Here is a 13,257-nt window from a genome sequence, read left to right on the forward strand (position 1 = left end):
TAGGAATGCCAAGCCACGCCATAACCGTTAACCAATGTTGGATGGTTGCTTTGGAGTTGGTTCTAAGGTGTTGTGTGGCTACGATCATTCCGCTATATGTATCTACAGTTACTGCTAGCCACGCTCGGGGTTTTAGCAACTGACAGAGCGTGAAATCTGTTTGCCACAATTCGGAGGCTTTGAGACCTCTGGGGTTGACTCCACTGGACCACAGTGGTGTTTTCTGACAGTGGGGACATGTGGCTACTACATGTTTTGCGTCAGTGACCGAGATTCCGCATCTCTTCGCTAGCGCTTTAGCTCCGATGTGGAGGGACTCGTGTAGCTGACGGGCGTTCCTTAGCGTCCACAACCCTTTCGCTGCGGCGTCTGCTTTGTCGTTACCGGTTTGGAAAAACCCTTTGATTGGGTCGTGGCTGTTAACGTGGATGACCGATATGGTGCCCTTTCGAGAAAAAAGTGCTTCTTCCAGCATCAGGGCTGTTGTGGATGTTGACACGCCGGGCCCCGCCATGGCCAAGCAAAGTTTGGCCACGAACATCGAATCGGTCACGATATTGAGATGTTCCTCTGGGAATAGTCCACACGTCAGCACTACGGCCATCGCTTCTAGCTGCTGGGCTGAAAGCGCACAGTCGGTCATTTTAATGCAGTGCCATTTTTCTCCAGATTGCCATACTGCTGCTGCGGTTGAGGTTGTTGAGGATGCGTCTGTAAAGACCGTTGGTCCCTGTTGGGGCCGGTCCATGATCTTCTGTGGGAGGTCGATGTCGACAATGGCTAGCATTTGAGTCCAGGGGGGCTTTGTAGCATACCGGACTTCTCTGCCAAACCCAACAAGAGCTATAGCTAGATACTCTGACATCGCTACTGATTGCTTTGGGAGCTGTTTGCGGAAGGGTAGGTATATCTTGGCGGGTTTGATGCCTAGGTGTCTTAGGGCGAGTTTTCTGCCTTTCATGATGAGATTACAAAGGCACTCGACTCCTGGAGAGAATGCACGTGATGGTTTTCCCAGGACTATCCATTGTATTGGTCGAGCCTTTTCAGGGGGCCCCTGGGCTAGTGCTCCTACTCCCCCGCCCTCCCTGAAATGTACATACAGATCAAGCGGTACACCTGGGTTCCACCTGGCGAGCATGCTCGACGATACCTGTTGGTCGATAAAGTCGAGAGAGTTCATTGCGTCCATCGTCAGAGTTTTTTGTTCCCAGGGGTTTTTTCCTTTCAGAAGATCGTATGGGGGGGCCATGATTTCAGGAGGGATCAGGACAATGTTACGGAGCCACTGCAAGGATCCCACCAATTGCTGCATATCATGGAGTGTTTTGATGTTCCGACAGATTTTTATTTGGGGGGGGGTTACGTAAGAACTGGTGATCCCCACCCCCAGGAAAGTTACACATGGTCCCCTTTTAACTTTCGCGCCTGCAATTTCGAACCCGTTCGTTTTTAAAGTTTCCGAAACCGCTGTTACTAGCTGGTTCACCTGATTTTCTGTCGGTGCGGCGATTAGAATATCATCCATGTATTGAATGATAGTCGCAGTTGGATCATTGTGCCGAACCGGTGCTACTGCGCGGTCCACTATAATTTGGCAGATAGTAGGCGAGTTGATCATTCCTTGAGGCAGCACTTTCCACTGGAAACGTAGGTTGGGGCGTGAGCTGTTTGGGAACACTACAGAAAAAGCAAACCGCTCTTTGTCCTCCTTATGCAGTGGTATTGAAAAGAAACAGTCTTTAATATCAAGGACGGCACACGGTTGTCCTTCTGGTATCATAGAGTTCATGGGCAGCAGCGTTTGGACGGGACCCATTGGTTGAATTTTCTTGTTTACTTCGCGCAGGTCATGGAGGAGACGAAACCCCTCGCCAGTTCGTTTGGGTATTACAAAAACTGGGGTGTTCCATGGGCTAGTGGAAGGCTCTATATGACCTCGCTGTAACTCGCGGTCGACTAGCTTAAGAAGAGCGTCCATTCGAGGCTTTGACAGGGGCCACTGCTCGACCCACACTGGGTCGGACGATTTCCACGTCAGTTTAATAGGTGGAAGTGGGTGTGCGGCAGTGGCCCTCACAATAAATTTGTCACCCTGGCTTTCAAAAGGGCTAGAGCGTCCCTTCCCAGCAGGGGTGGGACTCCTGACATAACATATGGGAAGAGGGTAATGGTTTTCTCCGGCCCTTTTTCAGTGTGAAGCGTGATTGCTGTTAGTTGAGCACTTTTCCGAGCCCGGGTTAACCCCCCGACTCCACCCACCATGGGGGCATTTTCTAATTTCCAATGCGGGGGCCAGTTTGTCTCGGGAATAACTGTAACATCTGCTCCGGTGTCAATCAAAAAGGGGACACTAATGGTGGTGTCATCTAGGGTATTATAGAGGGAACAGATGCCCCACACTACTGGCGGGCTATCGCATTTTACTGCCAGGGCCACCCTGGGGTCTCACCCCCAGGAGATGGTTGTTGCTGCCCTTGAGGTGGGGACTGGTTCGGATGGATCGTCGGTTGAGCCATAAAGTTGGTCGTGTCTCGAGGGGGCAGCGGGTTCGGGGGTGTTGTGCCCCATCCGGGGTTGGCATAACTGGGCCGCATTATGTCCCAAGTGGGAGAGGGCTGTGCGCGGCCCGAGTGCCCTCTCCCCTTCCCATTTCCCTGCTTTTTAGATCTGCAGTCTTTGGCGAAATGCCCTTTCTTTCCACAGGCCCAACACGGTCCTCTCGGTCGATTTTGGCGTGGGGGGAGCGCTGTGGGCAGGTTCCCCAACCGAGGGCAGTTTGCCGCCACGTGGCCCACCTGACCACAATTAAAACATGCCATCACATTAGCTATCGCAGTGCGAACAGCTACCTGAATTGGGGCTAAGTGCTCTTCCTTTGCGACATGCTTGATCATGTCTGCGATACTTGACCCCACTGGCAGTGATCGTAGGATCTCTTTGGTTGCCGAATTACACTGCTGACGTAAGCAATCTGCAACAACCGGGCCTTTCGCCTCCGCGGGCAGGGTCGAGGAGTCGACCGCTGCCTGAAGGCGATCCACAAACTGCGTAAAGCTCTCGCTTTCATTTTGCTTAATTGTGGACCACGGCGACGGCTTGGCAATAACTCTAGAAGCGGTGCGAATAGCTTCTCTAGCCGCGCGGGTAGTTGTCATAATTTCATGGGCCCGCAGGCCCTGGGCCTGCGCCTGGGGGTAATCATGGTGGGGTCTGTACCCATCAGCCGCTGCAGGCTGGAACCGTGTAGCGGGTGATCCGCCCCGGCCACTTGGGCTAATTGTCTCGCACAGTTGTCCTCCCATTCTTGTTTAAAAACGATCATCCCTGCCCCATCAAAAATCAATCTACAAGTTTGTTTTATATCGAACGGGAGCATATCGTCTCCCCTAAAGACGCCATCTATGAGGGTGGAGACCATGGCAGAATTAAGGCCTTTATCTGCAATCGACTTAACGATCGCTTGTATATCTTTAGGGTTTACTGGCGAGTAAACCCTCTGCCCCCCATCCGTCACTCGGACCGGGAACGCTAGCCTGGCTGATGGAACCCACTCGGCACACGCAGTCTTTATTTTCCTCCAGTCGGTGAGGGGGAGGTTTTTGTTTTTATTTTGGATGAAAGTGTTTTGGCTTTTGACTGTGTGTACTCCCATTTCCTCCTCCTCTGAGCTTGGATCGGTCACGAGCCACTCGTCCCAGCTAGTGTCTGATCCGGAGCCGGAACTCGACTGACCGGCTGCTTCCGGTTTCTGATACCTTTTTGTCGGGCTCCAGCCCCGCCCGCTTCTCCTGCGGGCGAGCCATTCCCTCCCTCTTGGCCCGCCCCTCCTTGCTGGTTCGCCCCGCCCTTTGCTCGGGGGGGAGCCTGCCCTCTGAGGGCATTCTTTCAGATGGTCGCTCTGATTGGCTTTCCGCCCTTCGCTCACGCTCCCCTCCTCCTCCTGGCCACTCCCGCCGCCTTTCTTCTTCTCGTTCTCCTCCCCTTTTTGTTCATGTGCGCTTGTTAATGCTAGCGCCTCCTCCCAGTTCCCGCCGCGGGCACCTTCGGCCCGCCCATCCCCTTTGTGCTCGGCGCCATCTTGGGGCGTATAGGGCGGTGGTTTAGCCCGGGCTTCCTCAGACTCCATCCTTTTCGTAACGCCCCTGGCTTCCTCAGCCAGCCCTCCCCAGAAGGATTTAGCTCTCTCTTGCGCCTCCGTAAGCGGGTCAGGGTTCGGGGATTGAGGGGACATGGCGCCCTCTTTCAGATCTTTAGGCTCGGCAGAATCATCACCATCTAAGGGGTGCAAAGTCTGCGTGGCTGCCCCGACTCCCAATTTCGGGATGGCCAGCAAACAGTTCTTTGCCGCCCTCCAAGTCTCCTGTTCTTGTATTGCCTTCTGCAGAGCCTGTACGACTTTCCCCCACGACTTAAGGGTTTTCCCACAACCCGAGGACATCGTCTCCTCGGCTAACGCTTTAGTACATTTATCCCACACTTCAGGGTGAAGGATATCGACCGGCTGGTCAATGGTCCCAATGTGTAAAAGCCTCGCAACGGCGAGGGTAAAATCTTTGGGCCTACAATCAATACCCCACTGCTTATGTATTTGCGATACGACCTTCACAAGAGCTTCCATCCTCCTTGTTGGTCCGGGAGCGTCCTCCCCGCCGGGCTGGTCCTGCCGCTCCGGCCACCGTTCACCCGATTCCAGGTGGGCTTTCCCGGGTTTCGGCACCACTTGTCGCCTTCGTGAGGCGAAGCGACCTGGTTCAGGAACGGCACGGCGACCCCCCTCCCCGGGGCGCTCGGGCCATCGACTCGCAGACACCAATGTGGTGGACGGCAAATGGCGTTTATTGGTAGATAACACGGTGTTATATACCTTGGGTTTACGACGTCATTTCCGCCTGCTTACTTCACACCTAAATGCTACTGGCTATTAGGGGAGGGGGTCCTATCTTTCCATACAGCGCGATATCTTCCGGCCGCCTGATCCTAACTACCCACATCGCGGGCTTCCTGTCCTGTGCCCTTGGCAGGAATGTGTTGTGTTTTGCTGCGGGAAATGGGGGTGCATTGGTTCTGTTTGCATTTGGAAGCATCTCCTAGCGACCGTGATTTTTAAACTTTTTTGTAATAAAAGACGTTTTGCAGGACTGCACTTTTTCAGCAGGAAGAAGCAAGGGGTAGGTGAATACGTGGCTTAGGAAAAGATTCTACGAGTTTCTTACTTGCAGAAGTAAGCCATTACGAGCTGTTGTCTGATTGAAGCTCTTGAGTTCGTAGCGGTTCCCTGTGACAAGAGAGGGAAATGGAGGTGTTACCAAAAGGAGGGGGTGAAGAGTACACGCCAGGGATGGCGTGGGGCAAGAGAGCGGGGTTTCCTTCCTTGCTTGCACGCTTCAGCACAAAAAGCGCTGGTGCTCTCCCGAGATGACTTGCTTTCAGCTTTGCTGCTGAGGGACAGCTCCTTGTTCTCCAAAGGGCATTAGTAACAAACTCCCGACCTTTCAAAGACGGAGGCAGTGGATGGGCCGGGGAGGATGCCAAACCGAGTGAGAAGCGGTCTCCAGCAGCAGCTTCGCCTTGGTACCAAGCCCTTTCCAGCCAACAGATGTCGGCATCGTCAGCGTCTCCCGGGTGTCCTTCGGAGGCCCGGGGGCCGTTGGCAGGGAGGGTCAGAAGAGGGCGAGGCGGCAGCGAGGACCTCCCCGCCGGGAGGAGACGGGGAGCCCCAGCCCGTGCCCGCCAGCCCCCTCGGCCAGCTTCGAGCCGCGCCGCCCGGCGGGGCCGGGGGCGGGGGCGGTGCCGGGGCGGGGGCGGTGCCGGGGCGGTGCCGGGTCTGGGGCGGTACCGAGACGGTGCCGGGGCGGTTCCGGGGCTGACGCGGGGGCGGTGCCGGGGCTGACGCGGGGGCGGGGCCGGGGGCGGGCCGGGTCTGGGGCGGGGCCGGGGGCGGTGCCGGGGCGGGGGCGGGTCTCGGGAGGGACCGAGGCGGTGCCAGGGCGGGGGCGGTGCCGGGGCGGTGCCGGGTCTGGGGCGGTACCGAGGCGGTGCCGGGGCGGGGGCGGTGCCGGTGCCGGGGGCGGTGCCGGGGCGGGGGCGGTGCCGGGGCGGGGGCTGTGCCGGGGCGGTGCCGGGGCGGGGGCTGTGCCGGGGCGGTGCCGGGGGCGGTGCCGGGGCGGGGGCGGTGCCGGGGCCGGGGACGGTGCCGGGGGCGGGGGCCGGGGCGGTGCCGGGGCGGGGGCGGTGCCGGGGCGGGGGCGGTGCCGGGGCGGTGCCGGGTCTGCGGCGGTGCCGGGGCAGGGGGCGGTGCCGGGGCGGGAGCGGTGCCGGGGGCGGTGCCGGGGCGGGGGCGGTGCCGGGGCGGGACCGGTGCCGGGGGCGGTGCCGGGGCAGGGGGCGGTGCCGGGGGCGGTGCCGGGGCAGGGGGCGGTGCCGGGGCGGGGGCGGTGCCGGGTCTGGGGCGGTGCCGGGGGAGGGGCAGGGGCGGTGCCGGAAGGCGGGCTCGGGGCCGGGCCGCGCGGCGCCAGGGACTCGCAGCGGCGGCTGAAGCGGCTCGATGCCTTCCCCAAGACCCTCGAAGACTTTCGGGTCAAGACGTGCGGGGGCGCGCCGGGTGAGCGGGCGGGGTGAGGGCGGCCGGGGGCTGGGCGCCGGCGGGCGGGCCCGGGCCGCGCCGTGGGGCGGCGGCCGGCCGGGGGGACCTTGCGGGCCGGCGCTCGGCGGCCGGAGGCAGCGGCTCGGGGCGGTGGCGGGCGGGCTGAGGCGGGGCCGCGGCGAGGCGGGGCCGCGGCCGGCGGGGCTGACGGCGGTTCTGGTCTCCGCGGCAGTGAGCGCTGTCAGCGGGCTCACGGCGGTGCTGCTTTTCTTCTCGCAGCTGCAGCACCGCCTCGCCAGGGAGGCGAGTGGCGGCGGCGGCGGCGGCGGCGGCGGCGGCGGCGGCGGGGCCCGGCCCCCGGTGCTGCCTCCTGCCCGCGCTGCCCCGGCGGAGAGGCGGCCCTGCGGCCCGGGGCGGCCTGCCGTGCCCCCGCCGAGCCGCCGCCGCCTCCTCCGGGCTGCCCAGGCAGCAGCTGCACCCGCCGCAGGTCTGCCTGGGGGATTTTCTCTCCCCCCGCTGGTCGCCTTGGCGGCGGGAGCGGGCTGCCCTCCCCCGAAAGCCGCTCGGCGCAAGGGCTGGCTGTGGCCTCCCGTGAGGCTGTGGCAGCAGAGCGTCTCCACATCTGCTCTCGCCGCCTGGGAGCAGGCGATGCAAAGGAAAGAGAGCGAGCGGGACCCCCCGTCCCCACCCCGAATGCCAGGAGTCCCGAATATCTGTCTTTTTCAAAAGTGTTACAAGCGGCAAGCGCTTGGCTGCCGTGGGAGGTGCGGGAGGCAGCAGCTCGGGGGTCTCGCAAATCGCACGTCTCAAAAACCAGCTCCTGAGCCAGAGCGGTGGAGGGAACGAGGCTCTGATTGGCTTCCAGGTGAGACAGGACTCTCTGTTTTTCCTTTGTTCCTAGGGTCACCTGGAATTGTGCGTGGGCAAATCGAGGGGAGATAAACCGAAGATCTAGATGCTCTTTTTCCACCTATGCCTTGTGCTCGTGAGTCAATTTTCGTACTTGCCGAGGGCCCGACAGGCTCAGTGTGCCGGGTGCTTCCGCGCGCTGCGCTGCTGCTCGGGCCACGGACAGGGAGGAATTGGTGATCCCTTGTGGGTAGGCGGTGATTCCAGCCAGGCCCGCTGGGCCCTTAAACCAGCGCTTCCAGTCAGGCAGTATTATTTTTCTAGATAATAAACGAGGCTGAGGTATAAACCCACTTACGTTCCTGTGTGGTGGTGTACTTTGTCAGAGAGCTCAGTAATACTGAAGAAGCTGGCACAGAGTTCGCTTGGGACTCCAGATTTGACTGTAGTGTTGTTGTTGTTGACAGAGTTTAGAGTCTCCTTTGGAAGTTACTTGATGAGGCACAACTTTTCCGTGATTTTTGTACCTAAATTCTGACTGTAATGCCACTGCCACGTGATAACCTTCCTGCGAAATTTTTAAAATCAGCACGAGCGTTAGTAATCTGATTACCTTTTAACGGAATTCAAAACAAATTTGCAACGGGAAATTTTGCAAGTCTTCCTGGGTGTTGCCGCTGTGCACGTTATCCGGCTGTCCGCTAATCTTCCCTGCCTCTCGTTCTGTTGTAGTAATTCCTTTGGGCAATGCACTGGCCTCTAGATGCACTGACTTCCTTCTGAGCACCCAAGGTATTATTGGTCTTTGCCTTCCTCACGTTTAAAAGGGCGTGGGAAGGCCAGAGAGACTGGAAGGCTCTCCTGTTTTGTGCAGAGCAGCTGTCAGTCTTAGAAGAGACTTGCTGTCGCCAGCCTGTAGCCAGCAAGTGCATCATGGTGCTTCGATACCAGGACGAGCCCACAGACCTTCTCCATCTTCTTTGGGAAAAGGGATCACAAGGAAGCGTGCTGACGTTGGAGGGGGCAGAGGTAGGAGGCAGCTTTCAACCCCTTGTAAGCTTTACTCCTGAACTCCTGAAAACGGTTACGGGCTTTGAGGGGTTTGGTTTGGGATTTTTGCCTTAAGTGTATTTACCTTTCAGGGTAACGCTTTCTGTGGCAGTTGGAAACAGTCCTCCTGGTACGCCAAACCAAACCCCGTGTTTGGAAGGGTCATTCAGGGCGCTGCGGCGTGCGTTTTATTCCCTATACGTCACTTGGCCCCAACCATACACATTCTTCCAGTTTGGCACATTCTTATCCCCCCTCGCTGAAAGTCTTTTCACCAGTTGAATGCTTCCTCAGCCTGCCACAGGCCATAACAAATGTGTGTTTATAGACCACTTTCCTTGCTTGCTGGTTTCAGATTGGAGCATCGATGCCATGGACGGAGCAGGAGAGCAGCAGCTGGATGTAGAGCACAATCTGTTTAAACAACGTTTGGATACAGCTGGCCATCGTGTGACTCCAGAGGCCGAGAGACACGGTAAGGTGCTCTTCTGCCTTTCTGGGATGGCTGCTCTCGTAGTCTTTGCGTCACTGTGTGCCTGTTTTGAGATGCCCGGGAACAAGTGACAGCTGAAGAGCATTTAAACACCATAAACTCTTGAAGAGTTTATAGCACGCAAATGTATTAAACTGGCGGATCAGACCAACTCCTATTACACTCGCTACTTTTGCGAGGCAAAGCTTTGCCTGGTCCCTCTGAAATTGCGACAAGGACTCATGGATGCATTTCAGGAACAAAGCTGCTGAGTTAATGGTCTTTTACGACTAGAAATCAAGCAGCTGCTCTGCCAAAACTTGACTTTGCTTGTTCCTTGAACTCACAGCGGGCTGACAAATGGGACGACCTGGTTAGAGGAAAGAGCCTCTGCCCAGGCAGGGCTCCAGTGACGCGACCCGTAAGCCTGAACTTGCACCTTACTACCTTTACTTTGCGTGTGTTAATGCATACCTGATAAATATGTTTTAGTTGAGTTTTTAAAAGAGTTGGATTACTAAATCTGCCTGTTTCTATTCCTCCTTTCCTCTGTTTTTCGGGCAAGACCGTCAACGCTGGAGGGAGGGTTAATGGCAAACTTCCTTCATTACTTTTCGACTTCTGGATAACATCTTGGTCACTGGAAAAAACATGTTTTGCTGGGCCAAAGAAAAAGTTGAAGGCTGGAATCACGAATCCCTCAAGATGGAAACTTCTCTGGGGAAGGACACAACCTGACAGATGGGACAGACCAAGTTACTTCAGAGACGAAAATAGCGAAGGGTAGTCCAGAACCTATGGACTATCACGGATCCGTTCTTACAGGAATTTGCAGGTAGGAGGAATGAGAAGCACCAAATGACACCCGTTGTCTGTGTGAGCGATAACTGCCTGGTCTTTGCCCCCCTCAGCATGCAAAGCCTGCAGCAGAAGTCAGAAGGCAAAGCCGTAACCAGGTTTTATTCCAAGACAGCTCACGTAACGAGGAAACAATTTACACAGCTCCCCTCTGGACACCACATAACCCCAGAGAAGATTCCGTTTGCTGAGATACAATCTTTGGGCTGCTGCAAAGGTAGTGCAATTTGCACTGCCCTTAAACAGGCGTGTAGACAAACTAGACAACCTAACTCTGCACGTTCTTAACAACTTCCAAAGGCATACCAAAAGCACAACAGTTCTCATCATTCTCTGAACATGTGCCCAGGAGGATTTCATTGCACAGACCTTCACAGGCATTTTGAAAAGAAAAAAACCTGCATGCAACACAACTGTTATTAATTCAAGTGCTAAGAAGATACGAAAAGGTGTAAAGGCTACCGAATGTCCTCTGACTCTGCCCCATAACAGCTCTCGCAGCGACTGGCAGCCAAAGAATTTGGATCCAGCACTTTGTCGTCTTCTTTCCCCAGCTCTAAGACAAGAGAGGATTCAAAGTGATGAGGCACATCTAGAAACGCTACCTTGTACTCTGCTTTTGTTCTACGCACCAGTGACTGTTCTACACACGAACGCAACGATTTCGTGTCGGAAGCTGCGCATCCTGCACCCAAAGCCCACCTGAAACGGTACGCATAGAGCCTGTTGAGGTGTGAAGTAAGGCCAAGAAGCAGAGGAGCATTTGCCATCTCAAGAACACCCTCCACAGAAAGAACTGGCTATCTGCAAGCCTTGCTGGAGCACTGATCAGATGTCACTTGCCTAAAGGCTTTGTTAAAACGTTGTCTAAAGTAGACCCAGTCAGTAAATTGCGACTGGTACAGGACCTGTTGCACAAACAAAATTTTAAATAGCAGTCAACCACAGTCAACAGTGCATAACGCATAATCCCGTCCCAACACGGTTATATATGGCTGTGAAACAAGATCGGAGTGGGAGTCTCCGAGTGGAAGATTGACACCCAGTCCTCCAGGATGACAATGCTGACACGGCACACAGGTTAATCACTGCTCGCTAGAAATCTCCAGGGAATTTCCACCTTCTTCGTGACTGAACAGTTCTGCCAATGTCTGTGCCACGCGCGTGCTGAGTGTGCAGCCGCAGTACGGCTGGGGCACGAACTCTTGGAGGTTTATGTTCTTATGTGCAGAAGGCTGAAGAGGGACTTGTAACAGAGGAGATGAGAGCTGGTGACAGCTGAAACCCGCCAAAGGGCAGGAGATGCCTACAGAAAACTCAAACAGGACTTTTGTTTTGTCAGGAACCAAAACAAGTATCAAAGGTCTGCAAATTTGGGGGTTAGGAATAAGTGAGCCAAGGAATTTTGTGCCTACAATTTTCAAAACCGTTGGCTCTTATAATAGGAGGACCCCTTAAAATCAGGCTGTTTCAACTCGCAAATCCCGAAGGACAGGACCAAGTCTCCTGGGTTACAAAAGCCCTCAAGGGCTCACTATCTAGGCGCTGCTGCACTACCCTCTATCAGCCTTGAAGAGGTGGCTCTTTGGATAACTAGTGCTGGGGAGGGTGATAAGGTACATAGTCAGACACTGCTGAGGGGATAAAACGTTATCAGGCCCTTGTTTGGTGAGATGGGGAGGTAGAACAGGCGGACGGAAGTGAGTATTAAAGATGTCTGTATTTTGTATTAGCCACAGAAAGAAGAGATTTTAATTAGAAAGTATGAAATATGCATAAAAATCAATCATTAACCTTACTTCCTTAAGCAAACACTTTATGGTAGTTACGATCAAGCAAATAAAACCTTACCCATTATTAAACAACTGTGCGAGACTTTCCAAAGCTTACAACATTCACAGTAGTTAAAAGTGCACTTAAGAGTTCGTTGTTTAAAAAGCGGTATGGCTTTTCATCTTGTAATTACACTAAAAGATAGCGTCGGGAAGAATACAGCTTAGTAATTGCTACGCTTTGTCAAAGCCATGATTCCCACCATTTGAACAAGTACACCTGTACAACACACGGAGTCTTTCAAGGTCCAGCAACCAGGAACAGCTTTTTAAATGTAATCAGCAGCTGCCTGTTGAGTTGTCTCAGAGACAGCATCCAGAGGTGACGCACACAGTTTAGATACTATAAAGCAACTGCAGTACGTAAAACTCCGCATGCAGGGTTTCTTGCTGTTAACACGGTCCTCAACTTGCATGCAGATACGATAGGTGAAATTGGAAAACTCTGTCCACGTTAAAAGGAAGGAAACGGTAAGAACCACCAGTAAAGAGTTCAGTCACTTATTGCCTTTCAGTGGAAATGAGTAAGACGACAGCCAAGCACAGAATGCAACTATCCTGGAAATCGTGAAGCTATTAACTCTTTTAATGTAACTACGATTAGGAAAAGCCTCCAGCTACTACTCCATAAAAGCTGGGTATGCTTTACTAAATTTAAGGTCAATACTGCTACAGTTGCCATTTAAATAACTGACTGAACGTCAGTGTTACTAACAGAACCTGATAATCACAGGGTTTAATGAAGACGGGTGGATACTTCTGATCTAACTTGCAACACGGGTGATGGAAACTGAACTAGCCGTGTGCTTTTTCCAGACAGCAGAAGAAATTGCTTGTTGCGTGCAACGCATCTGATCTCTTTTAGAACGCCCCTTCTAGGCGAGACGGTTTGCTCCCTACACATTTCTCTTCCTCTCCACTCACTGTATAAGGAGTCAGAGCAAGGGGTTCAGGCGGAGATTGGCAATGCAAGTAAGGCAGGAGGCCAGGTGTTAACAGAGAATGAGATAAGAAAAGCTGGCTTTGTCCCCAGACATTAAATCTGTAATGCCACAACCTCTGAATACAGAAAGGCTGCTAAGTGACACAACAGTAAGAACACTATCACCACATTCCCGTGACAACGGGAGAAACTCTCGTACCTACCGATTGTTCAGCTCTTGGCTTAGCTTAGCCTTTCAACTTCAAGAACAGAAAAGTTAAATCCGAGTGATACAAATCAACAAATTCAGTCCACGCTCATACGTAGAACTACACTATCTCCCAGAAAAGGTAATAAGGAGCTCGTGTTTTGGAGAGGAAAAGTCAGGACAGTATTACTGTTAGATTGCAACGCTTTGCCAGAATCGTTTCTGGTTTGTATCGAAGCACAACGATGAGTCATAACGTGTCAAAAACGTAGAGGAGAGGTTTGTGTAGCCAAGGACCACTTACTACAACTTGTAACCGATACATTTGGGGGCTCATCCGAGATGGTCTTGGTTCTCGAATTCTGACTTGATCTAGGAGAGGGTACCCCCACCGTTTTGGTGGCTCCTGATCGGATCGGGTCGGGACTAACGCCATCCTGAACCTGAATAGAGGCAAGCAAAGAATCTGGATTTGATTTT

The sequence above is a fragment of the Calonectris borealis genome, chromosome 29 (genome assembly GCF_964195595.1).
Source record: "Calonectris borealis chromosome 29, bCalBor7.hap1.2, whole genome shotgun sequence".
Taxonomy (NCBI): Eukaryota; Metazoa; Chordata; class Aves; order Procellariiformes; family Procellariidae; genus Calonectris; species Calonectris borealis.